We start from the raw sequence: 25788 nt of genomic DNA, 5'->3' as shown, positions 1-25788 counted from the left end.
ATGAATGAAAATCCAGAAAGCTCAAGAGAGAGGATTAATCTGAACGATGAAGAAGAGATCGCTTTGCTTGACGAACTAAGAGGAGAGCTGCGCCAAGTTCGGGACCTGACCCATCTCACTGTGACTGCTTTCCCAAACCCACCTCACTTTCCATCTTTGGATTCGCCGGTTCCAGAACACTTCCCTCCATCTACACATCCACCTCCAATACCCCTATCATTTTCCAACCTACCTCCGGTCACTCCCGTGAATGTACCAAATATGCATAAAAAAACCCTTACGTCCCCGACTACACCCATACTTCACAAAACCCACTATTAACCCAAACTGCTACTGCACCTACTTACCCCCAGCGTGCAGCACATACCAGGGGCACACGTTGACACTTCCCACGAGCAACATGTGCCACCGGTATATGCAGCTGGGGCTCCAACCTTTACCGCTCCTGTCACAGTCAGAGTCCCGTTCGAGGTGGATCAGTATGCATAAATGGAGAGAGATGCCAAGATAGGAGAAGACGAATCAATCATTAGCCAGCTGCACAGTCTAAGGAAAGAAATGAGGAGCATGCGAGTCACTCGGGGAAGTGAGAGTTTGGATTATTGTCACGACCCAACCCCGTGGGCCGTGACTGGTATCCTAACTGGATACCCGTACGTAATTACCTACCAAAGTTGGCGTGCCCAAAAAAACTAATTCACATTAGCTGTACACGGATCCATAATAAAATAAAATACAGCGCGCGAGAACATATACATACATAAGCATACTTAGACTTACACTTAAGCCGTTAAGGCTATCATAGCAGACAGAATAGCAAACTCGTACATACCTACCTGAACAGTGACAACCCATAACCCACATACATATCTACAGGCCTCTAATCGGACATATAGAATCAGATGACGGGACAGGGCCCCGCCGTACCCCAAGTTACCATACATACAGAATATATAGATGTCAGAAGATATATACCAAAAGTACACGCTCCGGATCAAAGGAGCTCTCCCAAAACAGCAGAATCAGTGTCCTAGACTGGCGGCGTATCACCGGGTGCGTCTGTACCTGCGGGCATGTAACGCAGCCCCCGAAGAACCGGGGGTCAGTACGAAAAATGTACCGAGTATGTAAAGCGAAAATATAACAAATATAATCATAGTCTGAACCAGAAGCACAGAAATATAGCGGACAGAATCATAATCCAAACGGACGGGCAAAAATGTACCGGACAGAATCATAATCCAGCCGGACAGACAGAATCATAATCCAGACGGACGGACGGAATCATAATCCAGACGGACGGACGGAATCATAATCCAGACGGACGGACGGAATCATAATCCAGACGGACAGACAGAATCATAATCCAGACGGACAGACGGAATCATAATCCAGACGGACAGACGGAATCATAATCCAGATGGACAGACAGAATCATAATCCAGACGGACAGACAGAATCATAATCCAGACGGACGGACGGACGGACGGAACCATAATCCAGACGGACGGACGGAATCATAATCCAGACAGACAGAATCATGCATGCAGAGTCATACAGAGTCATATGCTTATACAGATGCAGATAGCATATACATACATACATACAGATCCCGGCCCTCTCATGAGGGACGCGGTAACAGAACCCGGCCCTCTTAGTACGGGACGCGGTGAACAGACAAATCAGATCATATGCCATCCTGGCCGCCAACCCCATACACACATCATAATATCATATACAGATGTAAACAGATCCCTGCCCGCACACCGAGGGACGCGGTGAACAATGCAGTGGAATATGCACGATAACAGAACCTGGCCCGGGCGCAGTGAAGGAAGCGTTGAGGCATCCACGAACAGATTAATGAGAAACCACATACATACAGATCATCATACAGACTCAATGGAACTGAAATAGGCCAAACGGAAGGTCAAATCAAAGTATTCGGACATTATTCAAAATACGCGCCTATATATCACTTGGGATGGCACGACAGATTATTACCAGGATCAGATTTCCAGATGTCAAAAATATTTTGTCAGATTTATGAAAATAGTCATAACGCTTGCCATATAACGGATAGAATGTTAGTCCAGATGTTGTCTGAGAAAATCGGACAGAAACAAGGTAGTTAAAGTTATACAGAAAGTATCGGGCTTTGTGGGCCCACCTCGGACCAACTCGAGGCGGCGTACGTAAATTACAGATAATAGACCTTATGAGGTCGTCCATAATCATTTAGAAGCATACCGACTCCGTTTAGGAAAGTTGCATACATAAAGTTTACTTTAAGGGCAAGTTATAAGAAAACTGATTCAATCTTACTGAAGGAAATGGAGCGGATTTCAATCTCGAATTTCGAAGAACAGAGTCGTATCTAAGGCTCACAGCCGAGCCTATTACGTCTAGAACATGCCTGAGAATGAAGGGGTAGGCTTTACATACCTTATTCGCTCCTTACGCCTTTCCAAATTCAAATCCCGTTTCGTCCGAAATCTGCATTTGGTCATGTTTACCAAATATTAATCATAGGGCCTAAAGGTTCAATTTTTGCCAATACTTGTCTACGGAAATTTGGGCAGCATCTCCCCTATACATACAACATCCCCGAGATTCAACTCGGCTCAAATAGCAACAACCAACCCAATCAACAATGCCAACAATATCAACAATCCATTAGAAATGCATTCTAACATAAATTGTCTTCTTTTTCAAATAATGCAACAACTTCCAAACCAACTTTACACTTTCAAGTCAATATCAACCTTCTCATATTCATTTACTAATCAAGATCAATACAATACAATTTGGAAATATTTCATATCATTTCCACAAAATATTCACAAGGTATACAAAATATACAAACTTTCCACCAAAGTCATAATTCATCCAAAACTTCTAATATTCAACCTACCTATCCATAACATATTTCCATCTTCCAATTTCATCAACCATAATCATAATTCACATCTTAACAACTTCATTTCCATAATATCACAAAATCATTCTAAAGTGACATAATCTTCTACATTCCAACTTCAACCAAAATTCATTCAACTTTCATTCCCAATATAATTTTCACCATAACCACAACTAAAATAACATAAAATTAACTCATTTTGGCTATACAATATTCACATGCACACGGCTACTTACACACATATAAACACCATACAAACTTCCATACTTTCATGAATTCTAACCATTTCTACATACTACAACATAAATAAACCCTTCATACCACATAAAAAGGGATTAATTCTTACCTTTTTCTCCTTACTTCTTCACTTGACCAAGGTGTGCATTTGATGAACCAAGGGTTCTATCTTCCAAAATAATTACACCAAGTTGTAGAGGACCCTTGAATTAGTGGGTATACAACAAGAAAATAATTTTTAGAACAATATTTCATGGGGGGAAAATTCCCCCATCTTGGCCGAAATGGCCATGGAGTTTTCTCCTTGTTCTTTCTTTTCTTTCTCTCAAGTTTTCTTGAAACTTCTATGCTTTATGACTCATCCAAGGCTCTTATATTAATTAGCACATGGAAATTTAATTAAACCATGGGTTGGGCCTCACTTGGCCGGCCACCCCTTAAACATTGGGCCTAATATTTTTTTTTCATTTTTTTTTGGGCCAACTCGGTTGGTCACGAGTTGGGCCTAGCCCACTGACCTTTCAACCTTAAAACGTCAATATCACCTTGTACCGATGTCACCTATAGGCCCACGACCTACCGTTGGAAAGCTATTTCAATTATCTACAACTTTTATTTCTGGGCGTTTTCCAAAATTCCAAACTTATAATGCCGATTTCGCCCCTCCAAGTCAGGTCATCCGAAAACGTTTTCTTAAAAATATCCGTTTGGAGGGCTTCCACTTTGATTTGGCCCCAGGGCCCTTCACGAGTTGTGTTTAACTTTACATATGCGATTCATATAACTTGTCACATGTCCCAAAAAAAATCTTGACGTGTGGGCCCCACCTCGACTTACAAATAATCCGACGTTCGAAAATACAGGATATAACAATTATGATGATCTATGCATACACCCGGATATTGGCATGCCAGTAGGGTACAAACCACCTAAGTTCGATATTTTTGATGGGACAGGTGATCCTCATGCACATTTGAGGGCCTACTGCGACAAGTTAGTAGGAGTAGGAAGGAACGAGAAATTGAGGATGAAATTGTTTATTAGAAGTTTGTCAGGAGAGGCGCTCACTTGGTATACTTGCCAAGATCCTCGCAAATGGAGTGACTGGCAGGATATGGCTGGGGATTTCATGAATCGCTTCGGATTCAACACTGAGATCACACCAGACAGGTTTTCTCTGAGCAACATACAAAAGAAGGCGACTGAATCATTCCAGGATTATGCAAGAAGTTGGAGAATTGAGGCTGCCCGAGTTATACCCCCATTGGACGAAAGCGAGCTCAGCAAGTATTTCATTCGAGCTTAGGGAGGCATCTACTTTGAAAAGATGATGGGATCAATGGGCTAAAAGTTTGGAGATTTGGTCAAAATGGGAGACTTTTTGGAAGAAGGAATCAAGTCCGGAAAGATTCAATCAATAGCTGCACTACAAGCCGCAAGCAAATCCATACAGTCAGGTTCCATCAGCGGAATTAAAAAGAAGAAGGAGGACATATCCAATATCACACCTTACTACCGGCGAGGAGAGTCATCTCGCCGATACCCCACAAACCCCCAAATCTTTGCTCATGCCCCTTATGTCCCATACCCAGCTTATAACGTCCAACCACATTACAATCCACCACGAGCCCCCACTTACCAAAACCCTCCAAGACCTTACACCCCTATCCAAGCACCCATCCACCAACATAGACCACCATATGCACCAAGACCTCGCCCAACTCCCGAAGTCAGAAATACCCGAACCTACACTCCCATAGCCGAGCCTTTAGCCCAGTTATTTGAAAGGTTGAGGACAGCAGGATTGTTGCAACCAATCGAAAGGAGAATCCCTGACCCAACTCAAAACTTTGATGGGAACAAACGTTGCGCATATCATTCGGGAATTCAGGGACATGACACCGAGGAATGCTTTGGTTTGAAAAATCAGGTTGAAGCTTTAATCAAGAGTGGAGCAATTCAATGCACTACAGCGCCCCAAAATGTGAACAACAACCCGCTACCAAATCATGGAAATCGAGCGGTTAATAAGATATCATTTGATGAGGAATATAACTTGGAGGGAACCATTGTGCCTGTTGGAAACACTGAGGCATTTGTCGCAACATCCCCAACTGCTCCCATCATCACGGTACAGTTGAAGGCGCCAGTAACTGTTCGGACATAATAACCAAAATCTATGGTGACCACTGTTGTAGCAAGAAAGCACGATTATGATTCCAGGGCAGTCCCATGGGACTATCATTTGAAAGAGAAGACTAAGATGATGGAAACCGCAGTCGCCCATGGAATGACAAGGTCAGGAAGATGTTATGTCCCGGAGGATTTAAACAGAGGAAGTTCAGGCAAGGAGAAACATTACTGATGCTGAGGCAGCAGAATTCTGGAAGAAGATGCAAACCAAAGATTATTCAGTCGAGGAACAATTGAAGAAGACACCCGCCCAAATATCAATCATGTCCTTGTTGATGAGTTTTAAAGCCCACATGGGCGCTTTAGTTAAGGTGTTGAGTGGAGTAAGCATATTGAATGAGACGACGAGTGAAACGCTAGCCAAAACAATCGGTCAGATGGTTGAAGCAAACAAGATTTCTTTCTGCGATGATGAACTTCCACCAGAAGGAACAGAACACAACAAAGCACTTCACATCACCGTGAGGTGCGGAAATAAGTTTGTATCTAGGGTACTTGTCGATGGAGGTTCAGGGTGTAACATTTGCCCTCTCAACACCCTGAGAAGTTTGAAGATGGACACGGGAGAAATGAAAGAAAGTTGTATGAAGGTTCGAGCTTTTGACGGGACACAAAGAGGTGTCGTTGGAGAAATCAGTCTACATTTGCAGATCGAGCCCGTATAGTTCCCGGTCCTTTTTCAAGTGATGGACATATCAACTTACGACTTGTTGTTAGGAAGGACATGGGTCCACATAGCTGGAGCCGTTCCTTCCACTTTGCATCAGTGTTTGAAATTCGAATGGGGCTGGGAGCAAATCATAGTTCAGGGGGAACTTGGTCACCCCGTCTATTCTGAACGCTCTATTCCGGTTATTGAAGAAATGAGAGAGTTAGATGGAGCTACCTTTCATGCTGTGGAAATCATGCAAACTGTAAAAATAGATGAGATGGCGGAATCTGATGAAATGAAGATGTCAAGCGCGGCAAGGATGGTAGTGTCAGAGATGTTGAAGTACGGCTACCAGCCAAAGTCCGGGTTAGGCCCAAAATCTTATTGCATAATTGAACCAATCCAACTGAAGCAGCAGAAGGGTACTTTTGGGCTCGGGTATGATCCTATGTTTGGAGAAACTAGCGGCACCAAGGGGATCTTTGTGCCAGAGCAAGTTCCTGTCCAGGGTCAGATGATTGTGCCGGAAATCGATGAAGATATCATAGAAGGAATGGAGAACCTGTTCGTGACAATGATCAAGGAGTATTGTGGGGAGACTGAAGCAGATGCCGAGACACCGACTATTCGTGATGCCGAACCAGGAGAGATCTTGCAGAATTGGACTGTCAGCCCATCCTTGGTTCGCCGGGAGTCTTGGTAGTGTGGAATTGTAGTTTGTTTTCAAAATAGCATGATCAATTGAGGTGAATCATGCCTGTGCTCTTTTGCCATCCTCCTCTTTCTTTAAAAGCATTGAATGCTTCTTTAATGAAAATGCATTTTTATTTTTCTATTAAAATATCATATCTTACTTATACTCGTTTTTCTTTTTCAGCACTCAAACTAGTAAAAATATTCATTCTATGATTATGACATGTAACGAAACCGTTGAGCAAAGTACAAATGGCGACAAGATTACGAGGAATACGATGAAAGCATGATGCCTGAGAATCTTTCGCAAGAGATCGAGCAACTTGAGAATCAAAAGAAACCGAACTTGGATGAAACTGAGATAGTTAACTTAGGATACGGCGAAGCAGTGAAGGAAACTCGGATCAGTATACACTTAGAAGCTGAACAGAAGCAAGAATTGTTGGAATTGCTTAAGCAATATGTCAACGTATTTGCTTGGTCCTACGACGACATGCCCGGGATGAGCACCGACATCGTCTCTCATAGGCTACCAACTGATCCCACCCACCCGCCAATCAAGCAAAAGCTAAGGAAGTTCAAGCCCGATTTGAGTTTAACAATCAAAGAGGAAGTCACTAAGTAGATTGAAGCAAATGTCGTAAGGGTTACAAACTACCCTTCCTGGTTGGCCAACATTGTGCCCGTTCCAAAGAAGGACGGAAAAATCAGAATATGTTTGGATTATCGTGATCTCAACAAAGCTAGTCCTAAGGATGACTTCCCCCATCCAAACATCTACATACTCATCGATAACTGTGCAAAACATGAGTTACAATCATTTGTTGATTGCTTTGTAGGATATCATCAGATTTTGATGCATGAGGATGATGCAGAAAAGACAGTAGTTACCACTCCATGGGGAGTGTACTGCTACTGAGTAATGCCATTTGGCCTCAAGAATGCTGGTGCGACCTACATGAGGGCCATGACTACTTTGTTCCATGATATGATTCATAAGGAGATCAAAGTCTACGTGGACGATGTCATTATCAAATCTCGAAGGAGTTCAGATCATTTTACTGACCTAAGGAAGATCTTTGAACGATTGCAGAGGTACAGCTTGAAGTTAAATCCAGCAAAATGTGCATTTAGAGTTCCTGCTGGAAAATTATTGGGATTCATTGTTAGCAGAAAAGGTATAGAGTTGGATCCTTCAAAAATCAAGGCAATCCAAGACTTGCCTCCCTCGAAGAGCAAGAAAGATGTAATGAGTTTCCTTGGAAGGCTCAATTACATTAGTCGATTCATCGCACAGTCAACGGTGATTTGTGAACCCATATTTAAGCTGCAGAAGAAAGATGCTGCCATAGAGTGGACAGAAAAGTGTCAAAAGGCCTTCGACAGAATCAAGGAGTACTTGTCCAGTCCACCCGTATTGGTCCCGCCAGAACCGGGAAAACCTCTATTGATGTACTTGTCTGTATTGGATGGTGCGTTTGGATGTGTGTTGGGACAACATGATGAGACGGGGAAAAAAGAGCAAGCCATTTACTACCTAAGCAAGAAATTCACACCGTACGAGGCAAGGTACACTTTGTTGGAACTCACATGCGGTGCTTTGACTTGGATCGCACAAAATTTGAGGCACTACTTATCTGCGTACACCACATACTTGATCTCAAGGATGGATCCACTCAAATACATCTTCCAAAAGCCGATGCCCACCGGGAAATTAGCAAAATGGCAAATCTTGTTAAGTGAGTTTGACATCGTGTACATAACTCAGAAGGTCATCAAGGGACAGGCCTTGGCGGATCACCTTGCAGAGAACCCTGTAGCCAATGAATACAAGCCGCTTATAACCTATTTTCCTGATCAGGAAGTACTGTTCGCAGGGGAAGATATTTCAGAGCCTTATTCAGAATGGAGGATGTTCTTTGACGGAGCGTCAAATTTCAAAGGAGTCGGAATTGGAGCAGTTTTGGTTTCCGAGACAGGTCAGCACTACCCTATCTCGGCAAAGATCAGATTTCCCTGCACGAATAATATGGCGGAATACGAAGCTTGCATCCTCGAGCTTAGGATGGCAGTTGATATGAACATCAAAGAACTTTTGGTAATAGGCGATTCTGACCTATTAGTTCATCAGGTACTAGGAGAATGGACCACCAACAATGTCAAAATTCTTCCATACTTACATTGCGTGAAAGAGTTGTGCAAACAGTTCAGAGAGATTGACTTCAAGCATATCCCTCGAATCCAAAATGATTTTGCTGATGCCCTTTCGACATTGTCATCAATGATCCAACATCCGGACAAGAATTACGTTGACCCTATCAAGGTAGAAATACATGACCAGCAAGCATATTGTTTTCATGTCGATGAGGAATTGGATGGCCAGCCATGGTACTACGATATTAAGAAGTTGCTCGAGACGAGAGAATATCCGGAAAATGCAACTAACAAACAGAAGCGGACCTTGAGGAGAATGGCGAATCACTTCTTCCTTAACGGAGAAATCCTATATAAGAGGACTTCAGATCTGGGATTGCTAAGATGTGTGGATGCCACAGAGGCAACAAGGTTGTTAGAAGAAGTACACGCAGGAACATGTGGACCCCACATGAACGGATTCACTTTGGCAAAGAAGATTCTGCGAGCGGGATACTTTTGGATGACTATGGAAAGAGACAGCATTCGCTATGTACAAAAGTATCATCAATGTCAAGTTCACGGAGATTTCATTTCGAGTTCCCCCAAATGAGCTCAATGTAATGGACTCCCCTTGGCCGTTTGCTGCTTGGGGCATGGATGTGATTGGACCTATCGAACCCCCCGTATCAAATGGACATCGCTTCATCCTGGTGGCCATTTTGATTATTTCACTAAATGGGTCGAAGCTTCAACATACAAGGCAGTAACAAAGAAAGTGGTAGCAGATTTTGTTCGCAACAATATAGTTTGCCGATTTGGGATTCCAGAGTCAATTATCACAAATAATGCGGCCAATCTCAATAGCGATCTTATGAGAGAGACTTGTGAAAAGTTTAGGATTGCCCACTGAAATTCCACAGCTTATCGACCACAGATGAATGGAGCAGTCGAGGCAGAAAATAAGAATATCAAGAAGATCTAAGATAACAGACAGTCACAGGCAATGGTATGAAAAGTTCCATATGCTTTGCTTGGTTACCGTACTACTGCAAGAACATCCACAGGAGCAACTCCCTATATGCTGGTCTATGGTTCCGAAGCTGTGATACCTGCAGAAGTAGAGATACCTTCTCTAAGGATTATCCAAGATGTTGGTTTGGACAATGCAGAATGGATACGTAGTAGACACGAACAGTTAATGCTCATTGATGAGAAAAGGATGGACGCTGTCTGTCACGGTCAGCTTTATCAGAACAGGATGTCCAAGGCATTTAACAAGAGAGTAAAGCCTAGGAAATTCAAACCAGGGCAATTGGTTTTAAAGCGAATATTTCCTCATCAGGACGAAGCTAAAGGGAAATTCGCACCAAATTGGCAAGGTCCATACGTGGTTCATCGAGTGCTTTCAGGAGGAGCATTGATTTTGGCAGAAATGGATGGTAAAGTGAGCACGAAGCCCATCAACTCAGACTCGATCAAGAAGTACTATATCTGAAGACATCTAAGCTAGATTTTTCTTTTCCGTTGTAATTTTCATTTCTATTGTAACAGAACTACGCTGACCTGACTTCCCACGGTGGGATACGTAGGCAACCCCCATCGGGTCCGGTCTCTTGTAATAGAAAACCCCAAAAACATTATCTTCATGTAACTTGAACTACGAGTTGACCTGATTTCCCTAGGTGGGATACGTAGGCAATCCTTACCAGATTCGGTCCCTTTATTAATTTTCTTTTCTATTGTAATTGAACTACGTTATGACCTAATTCCGATTGGATACGTAGGCAGCCTGAGTCAGACTCGGTCACATTACATTATATATCATTTTCTTTTCATTTGTACCCCCCGAACTACGTACAGACCTGATTCCGATTAGATACGTAGGCAGCCTGAGTCGGGCTCGGTCACATCACATTACATATCATTTTCTTTTCATTTGTACCCCCCGAACTACGTACAGACCTGATTCCTATTTGGGATACGTAGGCAACCCAAAAAAGTTCGGTCATACCCTTAGGAAACCTTTTATTTGTCATGTAACTATACATTAGGATCGGTCTCATCGTCAAAGACATTGCGGTACTTGGCTTGAATATGAATAAGCATCATCAGAGGAACAAACTATGCAAAGACATCGTTTATATACAGGCGTCAAAATGGAGAAGCTAAATGCGTTTCGAAACATGTCATAATCTAAAAAATGATAGAGTTTTATCGCATTTATACGTAGTACATATACATGCATATCCGATTTCTAAAATACCATTTTTTTTCCTTTTTCAAAATGCATTTCTGTATATTTTCACCTACCAAGTCTCTCGACAGAGATCTCTGCAACCGAAGAAGCTCAAAGGATTCAAGTGACAAGGCTAGGGCCACGATCGACACAAATCAGCACCCCTCCCAAACTAAGAATTTTTCGTTGAGTACAGGAATTAGGACGAGATGACATCAAAGCGAGCTTCCGGTGGAGGCGTCACAAGATCCATCACTACACCATGAGCCAAAATAACCTTCTCCTATTTTATTTTGTTATCTTGGCTTATTCATCTCTGAACGTTTCATTTAAATTTGCAGGTATCTCCAGGGTCAAGGTCGATTATTCGAGAGATGGGGGCCCCCGTAGCAGCCTTGTTCCTTCATAATGACTCCGCCAATCAGAGATCTACAATCTAACTGCGATTAACTCCGCCAATCGGAGATACAATCTAACTACGACTAACTCCGCCAATTGAAAATACTATCTAATTGCGTCAAATAACTCCGCCAATCGGAGATACAATCTAACTGCGACTAACTCCGCTAATTGGAGATACAATCTAGCCGCGACTAACTCCGCCAATCGGAGATACAATCTAACTGCGACTAACTCCGCCAATTGAAGATACTATAGAACTGTGTCAAATAACTCCGTCAATCGGAGATACGATCTAACTGCAACTAACTAACTGCGAATAACTCCGCCAATCGAGGATACCATCTAACAACGCCAATTACCCCGCCAATCGGGGACCGTTGTCTAACTTCGTCAACAACTCCGCCGGTCGGAGATTTTTACTTTACATTACAGTTGCTCCGCCAGCCGGAAGCGTTTACATTACAGTTGCTCCGCCAGCCGGAAGCTTTTACATTACAGTTGCTCCGCCAGCCAGAAGCTTTACATTACAGTTGCTCCGCCAGCCGGAAGCCCCTACATTACAGTTGCTCCGCCAGCCGGAAGCTTTACATTTCAGTCGCTCCGCAAATCGGAGCTTTCAATTCTAGTTTGTCTACAATCCTTCCCTTTTTTTTCGTTATGTTATTATTACATTACAACTTTGAACTGCACGGGTATCTTTATATCTTTTGCAGGTCAACACAATACAACGTGGAACTATCTCTGCCACAGCGAACTGAGGCGCCCCGCTTGATGAGGACATCAAACTCACAAGCTAGAGTCAATGAATCCGCTCTCCGCTTTGGCTCGCCAATCAGTTTTTCTCTCAATTTTTTTTTTAAAAAAAAAAGACAGTTACTTCCTCTGAGAATCTACATTCTGGAGGCTCAGTCAAATTCTTTCGCATCCTAAGTCGTCATAACGCGATGCTGGGACAGTTTTGAGCGTCAGTCCTCTACGACGGGCTGATATGATCCTATGACAGCAAGAAGATGCATTCGTGTAGAGTCTCGATTATAGGTGTGTTGCGGCCACCACATTTATAATTAGGAGGCTGCAAAAGTACATCCGTCTTCAGAAAGATCTTTTTCATCAGCAGTCGTCTCCCCCCAAAACTTGACCACATCATCCTACCAACATCTAGTGTCACCATAATTCGACACTGGGGCAAAATTTTAAGGAACCCTCGAAATTTTCTATCTTCTCATTTTCTTTAAAACTGAATTAATTCTCGTCCTCTGCAATATGTAGGGGACTCACAGTCAAGCTAGTCATATTCCATTCTAGCAATTTTCGCTCATCCCTAAACCACTACCCTTTCCATCTCCGAAACCTCGTGTTACCATAACTACAACACTGGGACAAATTTTTTAGGATCACTCAAAAAATTTCAACAACTCAACCTTCCAAATCTCCAACAAAAGTATTATCCCCTGTCCATAACAAGAGAGCCAAAGTCCTCATAATTCAGACACTGGGGCAAAATTTTGAGGACCTCTCAAAATCTTATCGTCTTCTTGTTCGAACTACATCGACCTGATTCTCTAATGACCCGAGATTTGTAGGCTACTCAAGAACCAGAGTTCGGTCGAATTCATAAACTCACCTCTCGATTCCCAAAAGAATTAACCCCTTTGTAGTTGTACTCTTTCCAAACCCAATCTGATGTACTCGTCGGGACAAAATCGGGTTTACGTCAACATCTTCGTCCAAAGACTCTTTCATCATCCCTGGTCGAAGAGGGACAAGCTGTTGACACCCAATTTTGGCCCTCCTTTCTCGTTTAATTAATTTCACTATGCTTCTCAGTCGTGAAAATTCCCCAGAAATAAGTTTGGAATATTTTCATTAATTACTACACTATTTTTAAGATATTATTTCTCTAAAACAAAGAAAGATTTCTATCGCTTCTTAAAAATCACCAAACATCATTATTTTTTATATATATAATTAAAAAAAATTACTAAACATCATTCTTTACAATTAAACCACTCAAAAATAGTGTTGATATTCGTATATCAATATCGGCATTGGCGTTTTTTCTTTAATCCTATTTATTACTATATTAATCATCTTCTTACTTTATTTTAAAAAACTAAATACGTATATTAAATTACTTGCATTAGAATTTATATAGGTGTACATTTTGTGGGAATTATTTAGGACAAAGAAGCATATTTTAATTAATTGATTAAAGTAAAAGGGGATGAGATATTAATTCACCTACATAATATTGGGTCAATTCCCTTTCCCCCTATCCACCAACCCGGCCCAATCATCTATACACTCAATCCCTAGAACTAAATAACCCCTCTTCTCTCTAACAGCCCTAACCAAATGATCCCTATCACTTCCGTCACTTCACTTCACCACCACCATGCCCATCGGACCGCTGCACAAACGCAGTCGCTGCCTCCACTACCACCACGTCCCCTTTTTCCTCTGATTGACGTGGTGGCAGAACTGAAAAGAGCTAGCAATAAAGTCATTTCAACCCCTGTAGAAGAGGAATGCGATGAACCTCCGGTTTCAAGCTTGAATCTCCTTCGATTCAGTGGGTAATACAGAAATCGATCATATTATACCCCAACAGCTCTTCTTCTCTCAAATCGAAACTGAAAAGGTGAGATTTTTCACCCTTTTTCTTGATACTATCCATCAAAATCTTTTCCCAGAACTTCCCATCAGAAAAGTGTCACCTTTTCCCCCTCTTTTGTTAAATTTTGAATTCCGAATTTTATAGCTTCCTGGAGAAGCTGTTGAAACCCTCAGTTGCTAGCTATAAATAGAACCCTTAGTGAGCCATTTTAGACAGGTTGAACAACCAGAAAAATCCCTTTTATTTTTCACAAGCTTCCCCCTCATAAAATTCCTTTTGTTAAAAACTTGGATTCTGTGAAAAATCTTATTTTTTTACTCTTAAGTTTTTTATTGTCGAAATCCGTTCTTTTAGTTCTCGGCTGAGGAAGGACCACTTCGAGCGGATTCGGAGATTCGACAATTACAATAGCCTCAGTTCGCTGTCCCGGAGAAGGTTAGTAATCGACCTAAAATTTCTTCTCATTTCAGTTCTTAGATAAATATGTAGTTGCTTCGAGGTTATCGTCGTTCGTTTATTTTATGTTTTAAGTGTATAATTAGAACCTGTAAATCTTGTTTCCTTCTTTAGTTTTCTGTTTAAAGGGTGTTAGAATCTGCTTCTCGTTATTTTGATGAAAGATCAGTAGGTAAAACTTAAAACAAAGGAATTACGACGTTTATGAAGGAAACTACTCATTTGCACAAGTTTGAACTAATCGAAACTCGCTGACGTTGGAGTAACGTTATTGCTTATAAATCTTTTACTTCATTGCTCAGAAAAGGTTATTGTTTTCCCTGCCTGCTCTACTCTTCGAAATTTGGAATTTTGAGTGTGTTGAGATGCAAGAATATGTCGCCAGTTATATTTTTTAGACATGTTGTAAATAGCCTAGTCTTCAAGTTCTTTTAAAGAAATAGAATGCTCGAATAAATTATCAAGAGACTCTGTCTTTCCTCTACTAGCAGACATCGTGCTCGTTAGATATTAAAATGTGAATGTTTGTTTTGTTTCGTGACCATAGAAAACCATAATTTAGCATATTATTTTACCATGTTTGTAGTTGAGGTCATAGTTTAGTTAATTAGATAATAGATTATTGCAGATCCATAACGAGAAGAATATTTTGTGTGTATCTGTCATCTCTTTTCTTTGCCATGTCCATGAGACTTTCTTAACTTAAGATGATTCTTGTTTATCGATTTTCTGAAGTTTTTCATAGTTAACTAAATATGATTTATACGTTAGAAAGCTACATTTGTTCCGAAAAAGAAAGTTACTGTTTTCTGGTCAAAAAGTTACTATTTTGATGGGAGAAAAAGGTTACTATTTTGATTAGAGAAAAGGATACTATTTTGATTAAAAAAAAAACCTTACTGTTTTGATTAGGGAAAAGTTACTTGTCTTGAAAGTAAAACTTACCGATTCGTGAAAATTAAATTCGTCAAATCTGTGTTTGACTTCATCGTTTGGCTAATTTCTCTGTTTGCGAGTTGCTCTCGTTATATGGCTAACTAAGTTAGTAATCATCTTCGTCCTCGTCTTACATTTCATTTTCGGGTTATCAAACTAAAAGGAAAACGTAGTGATGTTTCTTATTATTTATTCAGTTATGTTTGTTTGAACCTGCTTGTCTTCTGTTTGTTATTAGAATGGTTGAGATGAGCTAACAACACTTTGGCAAAAATGGCAGTCTAACTTCTCAAACATACCAGCATCCTGTTGTCTTTTTTTAAACTCCATCCATTAATCTGGAGGGACTATTTTTATCATAATTCTAGCTGAAAACAGTACATAAAGATTTTGGCGCAAGTTGTGAGTTTCAAAAGCCAACTTGCTAACCCTTTAGGATGTAAACCTGCATCTAAACAAGTGTTTGTATGGATTCTGAAATAATGCAATATTTAAATATAAATGAGGTCACGAAGTAGTAAGAATGTCAAGATTGGTTTTAAAATCTTCCTTGTGCTAGGTATGTGTTAATTGGTTCATGTTGAAATTTTGAGTATATTTGTTGTAAATTTTGTCTTCTCGTTACTGCTTGTTTGAAAATCACTACTATACGATTTTGGAAAGGTTTTTAACTTAGTAGCATATCTTTTTAGCTAAATCCTCACAAGTAGTGAGGGCGCGTTCTAGATTTACATTCTATGATTGCTTGTGCAGCACTTTTGAGCTTTATGTCTAAAAACTTTGCTTCCTATAATGTTCAAATGATCCAGTTTGAGATTTTATAATATGGAAAACAGAAATGCATTATAGGGCAGTAGGTTGTCTGCTATTTAAGTTTATAAGAACAGATCATGGAAAATTTGTTTGAAGCTTGGTCACTGTTTTGTTTTCTCGTGTATGTTTTTTTTTTTTTTTTTGACAAAGAATATCAAAGCATATAAACTGTTATGTATTACTTGAGTCTGAAAAGACTTATCCTGAATTTGTTTGGTTAAGAATTTTTTCCAGAATATGATTAACTCTTTAACAACTTCCTTGAAGTTCAGACTTTAAATTCCTTGTTAGCATTCTGGTTGTATTTTTTCCTTGTGAACTACTATAACTAGATAATTTTTGGTGTATCTTACCAAACCATACAAAGATTTATGAGTTGTTCTTACTTGAGCATTTAAGTTTGTTTGCTGCATAACATTAGTGAGAGGTATAATATTGTAGCTCCATGTTCCGAAAGTTAAAGGAAGCGCACAAGATTTGTTTAATTTATTTGAGGTTACTAATTGAATTCATCTTTTATTTAGAAGTATTTGTTTCCAAGTTCCTATGAGTGTACGCTTCCTTCTAGATTATATGACGTTCAGTTAATATTTTTTGTTGTTACTGATCATCGACATTTGCACCTAATCCTTTTCTTTTCTTTTCTTTCTTTTCACATGAACACCAAGGGATTTTGTTGGAGTTGTGGCTCAACTCTAATTCTGCCCAGGTCATAGGAGCAGCCAGCTGCAGATTTATTTGCTCTTGTCTAGTCGTCCCCTATTTTCGCGTCAAAAGAATCCAGCGTCTCCTTCCTTCCTCTCCTCAGAATTTTATCTTTTGTATCAATATATATGCTTTGACTAATGATGATACCAATTTGGTGTTGTATTTGTGCCTTTGTTGTTCTTGATGGGGTTTGTAAGAACCAATTTAGACGCGATAGTTAAACATAGTCATTTTTCTCCCCCCTCTCTTTAGGTATTGAATTTGGTATTACTAATCGACATAGGTACACTTAAGAGTGATGACATTTGTTAAATGATTTTCTGCTACCACTTGACATTTTTTCAGGTTCGCGAAATATAGTTCAAATAAGAGGTAGAGATTCGAAAACATTTTTTTTTTTCGATAAACTGCTGCTACCAATAATTTTTAGATTTTATCTTGGCAAAACATGGGGCGGAAAGCATTAATTTTCAAGAAAAGAAAACGCAGCTTCCAAAGGATGGGAGAACTGCCTTCCAAAGAAAAAAAAAACTAAAACGGGTAAAAGGCTTATGAAATTTCAATTCCAAAGTAGGCCCAAACAATTTCAAAATAGGCTATTGGCCTAATTGATTTTCCAGAAATGCAAACATGCTTTCTTTTAAAGAACGGGCTCTGGCTCAATTAATTTTCATAAGCTCAACCATTTTCAGAATTTATTTCCTTTAGTACTAACATGAGCAGACCCAAGTTTACGAGTTTAATACAAGAACTCCTACTAGGGCCCGAGTATAGTGGCCCAAGTATTTTTGAGAACTACAAGGTATATATTCTACTCTATATGCAAAGATATTATTTTACATGTATTCCTTTAATCATTTTTCTCATCACATGCATATATACATCTCGTATTAGTTATTTTCCTTTACCATGAGTACACCTATATACTATTTTCATAAACATGTATCATACATATAATATCTTATTTTCACCAACTCCCTTAGTTGTCTTTTCATAATGTGCATATATATGAGTATTATCATGTCATCAATAATTATGTTTAGTATTCACCTAGGATATACTATCACATATGTAGATTATTTTTATAAAAATATACTTCTCCTTATTCTATATGACACTTACTATCTATATATATAAAAGAGGAGAGGTACAAGCAATGTGGCAAGCTAAAAACAAGCCACTTGGAAATTTTAAGAGAAACTTTAATTGGCTATGTAATAAAATTGAATTTGCAATCAATATAAAGGTTTTTTAAATAATAAACAATCTTTATCTATATCGTATATTTTGAATCTAATGACATTTATCTAAAAAGATTGAAGTCAACGGATGATCAGTAGTATTTTAAATTGTTTCTCTATCAATATATACATTCTTTTTTAATTAATTAGAGATAGGATAAGTATTTACATTTAAATGTTTGTTGAGCTTCAAGCTAGATAAAGGATAGAAATCTTTTTTGAATGAGAGATAATAGGATAAGTATATCATTCATGGTATCAATAATTTTCGTTTAAAAACTGAAGGAACTGAGACCTCACGATTGAAAACTTCTACACGAACTCAAACATTTTATTCTTTGCTATATTTATGCTTTTACATTAAGCTCTATCAGCTATTTCCACAGCCACATATCACTTTGTACTTTGCAGAGGTAATTTAATTTCTTTCTTTACATAAATTCTCTCTCAAATATTTATTCTATGTATCATTTCTTGCTTAGTCTTCTATATATATAAAAAAGGAGAGATACAAGCAATGTGGTTAAGCCAAGTGGCAAGCTAAAAACAAGCCACTTGGAAATTTTAAGACAAACTTTAATTGGCTATGTAATAAAATTGAATTTGCAATCAATATAAAGGTTTTTTAAATAATAAACAATCTTTATCTATATCGTATATTTTGAATCTATTGACATTTATCTAAAAAGATTGAAGTCAACGGATGATCAGTAGTAGTTTAAATTGTTTCTCTATCAATATAATATACATTCTTTTTTAATTAATTAGAGATAGGATAAGTATTTACATTTAAATGTTTGTTGAGCTTCAAGCTAGATAAAAGATAGAAATCTTTTTTGAATGAGAGATAATAGGATAAGTATATCATTCATGGTATCAATAATTTTCGTTTAAAAACTAAAGGAACTGAGACCTCACGATTGAAAAGTTCTACATGAACTCAAACATTTTATTCTTTGCTATATTTATGCTTTCACATTAAGCTCTATCAGCTATTTCCACAGCCACATATCACTTTGTACTTTGCAGAGGTAATTTAATTTCTTTCTTTACATAAATTCTCTCTCAAATATTTATTCTATGTATCATTTCTTGCTTAGTCTTTCAAGAAAACATAAAGATTATGTTGTTATTGTGATCCTTAATAGTAAGTTCTACTGGCCATTGATGCACCTATGATGTGTGAGTTTTTTAGAGGTAATTTAAATTCATTCATGTATATTATTTTTGATACTTTTTTTGCTTCTCGATTCCATTTTTATTAAAGTAGAAGAATTCTTCTAACATATACATGCTTCATATGTTTCTATGTTTGATGTAAGTAGCACCAGGAGACTATATATATATATATATATATACACACACACACGATATTAGAAGAGTGAATTGAATATAACTTGGATCGACATGCCTGTTTTTGGTGATTAAATTTCAACCTAAGGGTATTTGTGTCATTTCGATTTTAGATTTTCAAGGGGTAAAATCATTAAAATTACGCGGTTTTTGCTTTTGTATAAACTGCTATAGAAAGTCTTAAGCTATGTTCTCTATTTTCGATCTTCTGTTCATATAATTACTTTTATTTTTGCATCAAATTCCATATCATTTTTTAAGGCAAAAGAAATTGTTTTTATTTTGACAGAAGAAAATTATGTTTTAGCTTATATAATAGATGTTACTTATCTTTTAATCATGAAATATTTATTTACACTTATTTCATTGTTTTGCCATGAACTTGATGATTGACATAATTATATATTTCTCAAAAAATTATTGTTACAGAAAGAAATTTTTTAAAGCAAGGTAACAATGCAGCAAGTTCGTAGCGTATTGCGTGACGTTTGTGCGGGAGGTATGTCAAAATAAACTGTGTACATTCTATTAGTTTACGCAACTACATTTACCCTACAGTACATTCCTCTTTTACTATACCGGTAACACGAAGCTAGCTTATTTCTATCATTAAAACAAGAAGCCTACTGTAAAGTGGTAATCAATTTTTATACGAGTATTAATAATTAAAATATAAATGTCATTGCTAAATTTGTTCATCGTATAACTTATTGAATCTGCAGCATACATTAGGTATGTCTGATTGATATTTTGTTGATATCATTATAATGTTGGTCAGTTATTGGAAGGAATCCTTCTTTCTAAGGTGCAAATGAATCAGATAATTTTTAATTACTAAGGTTGGTTTGGATAAATATAATAAAAGATAACATGTCTAACTGACTAATCCCATTTCTAGGGGTGTTCACTGTTTGGTTAAAAACCGATCCAAACAGAAAATCAAAAATAAACCGAATAAATAAACCGATATTTACTTGGGTTAGGTTTGGTTTGGTTTTGAAATTTTAAAAACCGATAATATTTTGTTTGATTTTGGTTATACTAAAAGCAAACAAAAGAAAAAACCAAACCAACAGATTTTATACATAATTTTATATTTATATATATATAATATATTGATTTTTTATAAATACTTTTGAATAATTTATATACTTTTTAAGAATTTTTTTTTTTTATCTCTAATAAGCTAATGAACTTTATACCTTAAGCCGATTTTAAAAAAGAAATCCATAAACTCAAACTCATTTATTCAAGAAAATAACTATATGAGATTTACCTAGATTTATTTCTTGTATTTATTATAAATTTTATTCACTTAATTGAAATCATAAATCCTAAGACATTTTCTCCATAATGCAAGAAACTATAGCTACCGCAATTAAAGGGTAATAACATATTATAAGTTGGAAAGGGATAGAAAATTCTCTCCTAATTGTAGGAAAAATATCATGAAAGAGAGAAATACCGTTAATGTTCTTAAAAAATGAAAAACCGACCCAAACCGACCTCAACCAAACTGATGGATATGTATTATATTTGATTTGGTTTGGTTTTAATAATTTTAAAAACCGATTATATTGGTTTGGTTTTGGTTTTAACCCAAAACCGACCCATGAACACCTACCCATTACTTTTCATCCTTATGGTTGTTTTGTTTTTGAAAGAAAATCTTTTTCAACATACTTATTTTTCTAATTTGAAAGTTGTATCTTTCCTTATAGTTTCTTAAATATTCTTCCATTTAAGATAAGAAAACTCAATTGCATGTAATACAAAATAATAATTAAAAATATCAGTAGATTTCATGATAAGATAAGAAAATAACTTCTATATTTATACTTTGGTTGAATTCAAAGTTACACTTCAGTTTTAAATATGATATAATTTTGACTATAGGTAGAAATGTTAAATGGAGAAAACTAATTAAATACGAGAGAAAGAATGTGCAAAGAAATGTGTGTGTGTGTGTGTGTGGGGGGGGGGGGGGGGGGGGTTCATAATATAAGAAATTGAAGAGTTGTGAACAATGAAATATTTACATATAGATTTGGTTATTTGGGGGTTGGGGGTAATTTTCATTGAGTAACAAAATAATAGTTTTGAAATTTTAAGGCAATATGATCTAATATGAGTAAATCCAAAATTTGAAATAACTAGAAATAATATTTTAGTGGTATATTAGTGATAAAGAAAAATAGAAGAGCTATAATGGGTTATTGCTCATACTCTAACTCAAAATGTTTGTCTTACTTTTAAAAGGTAACCTCTCAAAGTATAAGACTTATTAGAATTTAAAATAAGAATATTTGGAATTATATTATAAAAAAAAAATTATAGCTAAGACTTCGTAACGGAAGATTTAAAATATAATATGTAGAAAACTAATTAAATACGAGAGAAAGAATGTACAGAGGGGGGGGGGGGGGTATATTTATACTTGGAATTAATTTTAAGAATATAATGAAGTAATTGGATAATACACAAAATATTATTCATAATTTAAGAAATTGAAGAGTTGTGAACAATGAAATATTTTCATATAGATTTGGTTATTTGGGGGTTGGGGGTAATTTTGAGTGACTAACAAAATAATAGTTTTGAAATTTGTCAGGCAATATGATCTAATATGAGTAAATCAAAAACCGAAATTATTAGAAATAATATTTAAGTGATATATTAGTGATAAATAAAAATATAAGAGCTAGAACGGGTTATTGCTAATACTCTAACTCAAAATATTTGTCTTACTTTTAAAAGGTAACCTCCCAGAGTATAAGACTTATTAGAATTTAAAATAAAAATATTTGCAATTATATTATAAAAAAATAAATTATAAATAAGACTTCATAACGGAGGATTTAAAATTTAAAATATTGAATATAATACGAGAGAAAGAATGTACATAGAGGGTTGTGGGTGGGGGGGGGGGGCGTATATTTATACTTGAAATTAATTTTAAGAATATAATGAAGTAATTGGATAATACACAAAATATTATTCATAATTTAAGAAATTGAAGAGTTGTGAACAATGAAATATTTTCATATGGATTTGGTTATTTGGGGGTTGGGGGTAATTTTCATTGAGTAACAAAATAATATTTTTGAAATTTTTAAGGCAATATGATCTAATATGAGTAAATCAAAATTTGAAATAATTAAAATAATATTTTCTTAATATTGTTCGTGCATCGGACGGATACATATATTAGTGATAAAGAAAAATAGAAGAGCTAGAATGGGTTATTGCTCATACTCTAACTCAAAATGTTTGTCTTACTTTTAAAAGGTAACCTCCGAGAGTATAAGACTTATTAGAAGTTAAAATAAGAATATTTGAAATTATATTATAAAAAAAAATTATAGATAAGACTACGTAACGGAAGATTTAAAATTTAAAATATTGAATATAAAAAGAATCCAAGTACCAAATTAAAAAAAATTAAAAATACAAAAAAAAAATATCATGTGGGTAAATTTAAAACACAACATTCATAAATTCTTTTCTTTCCAAACCACATTTAGAAGTAAATACCTTAAATAATAGTTATGCCAAATAAATTTTTTCTTTTGTAGTGATATGATTTTTTATATGTTAGAGATGATGATCAGGATTGTGTAATGATATAAGGTTAATCATCACATGATAATTAAATATTTGTTAAATTAATATAATTCAATGTGCTCAAATAAGTAAAACTATAATTTAATATTATTTCTGCATCAACTAATTTTCAGTAAATTTTTATTTAAGTTTTACATTACTCATGATGTTAATCAGTAATCATTTTTAATATTTCACAAATTAAATAATTATAAATATGTCAAACAAATAAGATAATAATTTTCTATGATTAATTTCATTTGATACCGACCGCGCATCGCGCGGGTACGAATACTAGTTCTTATATAAAATAAATATCATATATATTTTCCTCATGCATGCATTATCATTAGTTACTTTCATAAATGTGCATCTACTCACATACCATAATCACCTTAAAACCCGTTTTCGTACAAATCATTTTGGGAGAGTAGTTTCTTTTTTGTAGTTTCTTTCTTTAAAAAATAGGTAATAATAAAATAAGAAATAGATTAAATAATCCCCCTCTAGTGTTAATTAAACTAAGTTTAAAGACTGTCTTCGGATAGGCTCTGAGGGATGCTTAACACCTTCCCCTCGGGGTAAATAAAACTCTTACCTAGAATCTCATAGGTTTCAAAGACTAAAAATGGAGTTTTTACTTTTTTTTACAAATGGTTTCCTAATATTTCCTAAAATTAGGTGGCGACTCTGAAAATTTGCAAAACCAAAGGAAACATAGTCATAAGTTGTGAACTAGTTTTAATCCGTTAAAAATAGGGCATAACACCCTCATAGACCATGGAAGTGCCATGGTGCCCTTTATGTGGAGGGAAGGTGTTATGAATCAAGCAGGTACTTGTTCTCCCTTAACCCTCTCTCCAGAGCATCTTTTAAAAAAAGACTCATCCAGGTCACGTGGCTTTGGCTTACTCTAAGTCCCGACTCCCTAGTGACCATAAGAACTCTGTTTTTAAGCTGTTTGTAACTAAATGTTCAAACAAGTGCAAACGCAAGGGTTTACGAGCAGGCAGGATCATTTTGGCACAGGTAAGGATCATTTTCATCACTAAGACCTAATTGAGTTCCCATAGAGACACAAAATGAGTCACAGTGGCATCACATTATTCCTTAGATCACTTTAGTTCCACAAGGTCATCACAGACTGTTTTGAGAATTCAACAGGCCAAACCATATCATAAATCTTATTCCACTAAATCACAAAGGTATATATCAACTAAATAGTCATGCAATGATAACTAAACATACAAACAGTATTCTCGGAGGTGCAAGCAAGCAGAAATAACTAAATGATGACACTGCATCCACATCAATAAGCTATCAGAATTCAGATCAAGGACTCAAGTAATTCAAGCATGGATATAGCATATAGGTTTTCATTTTTTCAACACTGAAATGCTTCTTACACATAGGCATTTAACAAACAGGCATTATTTGAGATTAACCCTAATTAGTTTAGCTTGAGAACCTCCGTATCTTCCTGTTTTAACTCTATTTGATTTCATAGGGACCTTATGCTAATGCACTAACCAGATTACATCAAGACCAATCTTTTAATTCATTTCAAAGGGGATCCATCAGACTTAGGCACATTTAGACAAGTCTACACTCACTTAAATCAATCAGGCCCCATTTAATTACATTTTATCAGCTTGATCACATCTTAAGACTGACATAAGCATGTTTAGACCCATTAAGCCCTATTTGGATCAACTATAACTCTCTACTTGGTCTAGCCATGACCTTTTTTTATGTGCATCCCTTGTCAAGAATGAATTTGGAAACCTTGTGCTACCAATCTCAAGACTCAGCCCCACAAGGCAAGAAAACAAATAACTAAACAAATATTTAGACTAAAAAGACTCTACTTTAATAGTTTAGTCTTGAAATTTTTTAAACTGAGAGCTCAAATTTTCGAGTTATTCACTCAAAATTCAAGTTGCGTGTGTTCAAAACTTCTTTTTTTCCTTTTTTCTTCTTTTTTTTTTTTCCTTTTTTTCTTTTTTCCTTTTTTTCTTTATTTTCAAATAGAGAGGGTTGGAGTTCTATTTATAGAACCCCAAAATATCAAAAGACCTAAAAATTTTGATGTGGTACAAACTGGTTATTCAAGTGCAAACACTCCAGGCATGAAATTAACGGCCAAGATCTAAAGGCATCACACATATACGGTCGGATCTGACCCATTTTGGGTCGATCCGAATCCAACCTTAGAGAACCAATGAAAGTCAAGCTTTAATGAATACAATATGACAATAAAATACAAAAATCCCCATTTTGATTCGAAAAATAAAGAAGAAAAGCTAAAGAAATGAAGACTAATACCGTGTTTGGACAGTTTTGAGTGAAAAACATTGAAGCATTAATTGTTAGCCTGAAATAGATGGTACAAGACTGCGCAAACGCTGCCATCTATGTGTCGTTGCCATTTTTGGGATGAAAGAGAAGAGGGGTGTAAGGCAGCGGCTAGGGTTTCTTAGAGGGGAAGGGGTGAGAAGAGAGAGAGGGTGGTATAAGGTTTGTTTGGTATGAAATGAGAAACAGAGGGGGGTATTACCCCTCTTGTTCTACACGTTTTGGGCCGGGTCGGTC

At 36.8% G+C, this 25788-nt stretch overlaps 2 long non-coding RNA genes across 2 annotated transcripts; one reads left to right on the top strand and one right to left on the bottom strand.

Moving 5' to 3' along the window:
* Positions 1–726: 726 nt before the first annotated feature.
* LOC132631661 (uncharacterized) lies at positions 727–25752 on the bottom strand. The gene is made up of 2 exons (XR_009578955.1): positions 25522–25752; positions 727–1065 (listed from the first exon to the last, which is right to left on the bottom strand). It is a non-coding gene; the product is annotated as an uncharacterized LOC132631661 (long non-coding RNA).
* LOC132631663 (uncharacterized) lies at positions 13045–15802 on the top strand. The gene is made up of 2 exons (XR_009578957.1): positions 13045–14110; positions 14441–15802. It is a non-coding gene; the product is annotated as an uncharacterized LOC132631663 (long non-coding RNA).
* Positions 25753–25788: the final 36 nt, after the last annotated feature.

The sequence above is a fragment of the Lycium barbarum genome, chromosome 3 (assembly GCF_019175385.1).
Source record: "Lycium barbarum isolate Lr01 chromosome 3, ASM1917538v2, whole genome shotgun sequence".
Taxonomy (NCBI): domain Eukaryota; kingdom Viridiplantae; phylum Streptophyta; class Magnoliopsida; order Solanales; family Solanaceae; genus Lycium; species Lycium barbarum.
The sequence above is the reverse complement of the archived record's forward strand: the minus strand, read 5'-3'. Positions and strand labels throughout refer to the sequence as shown.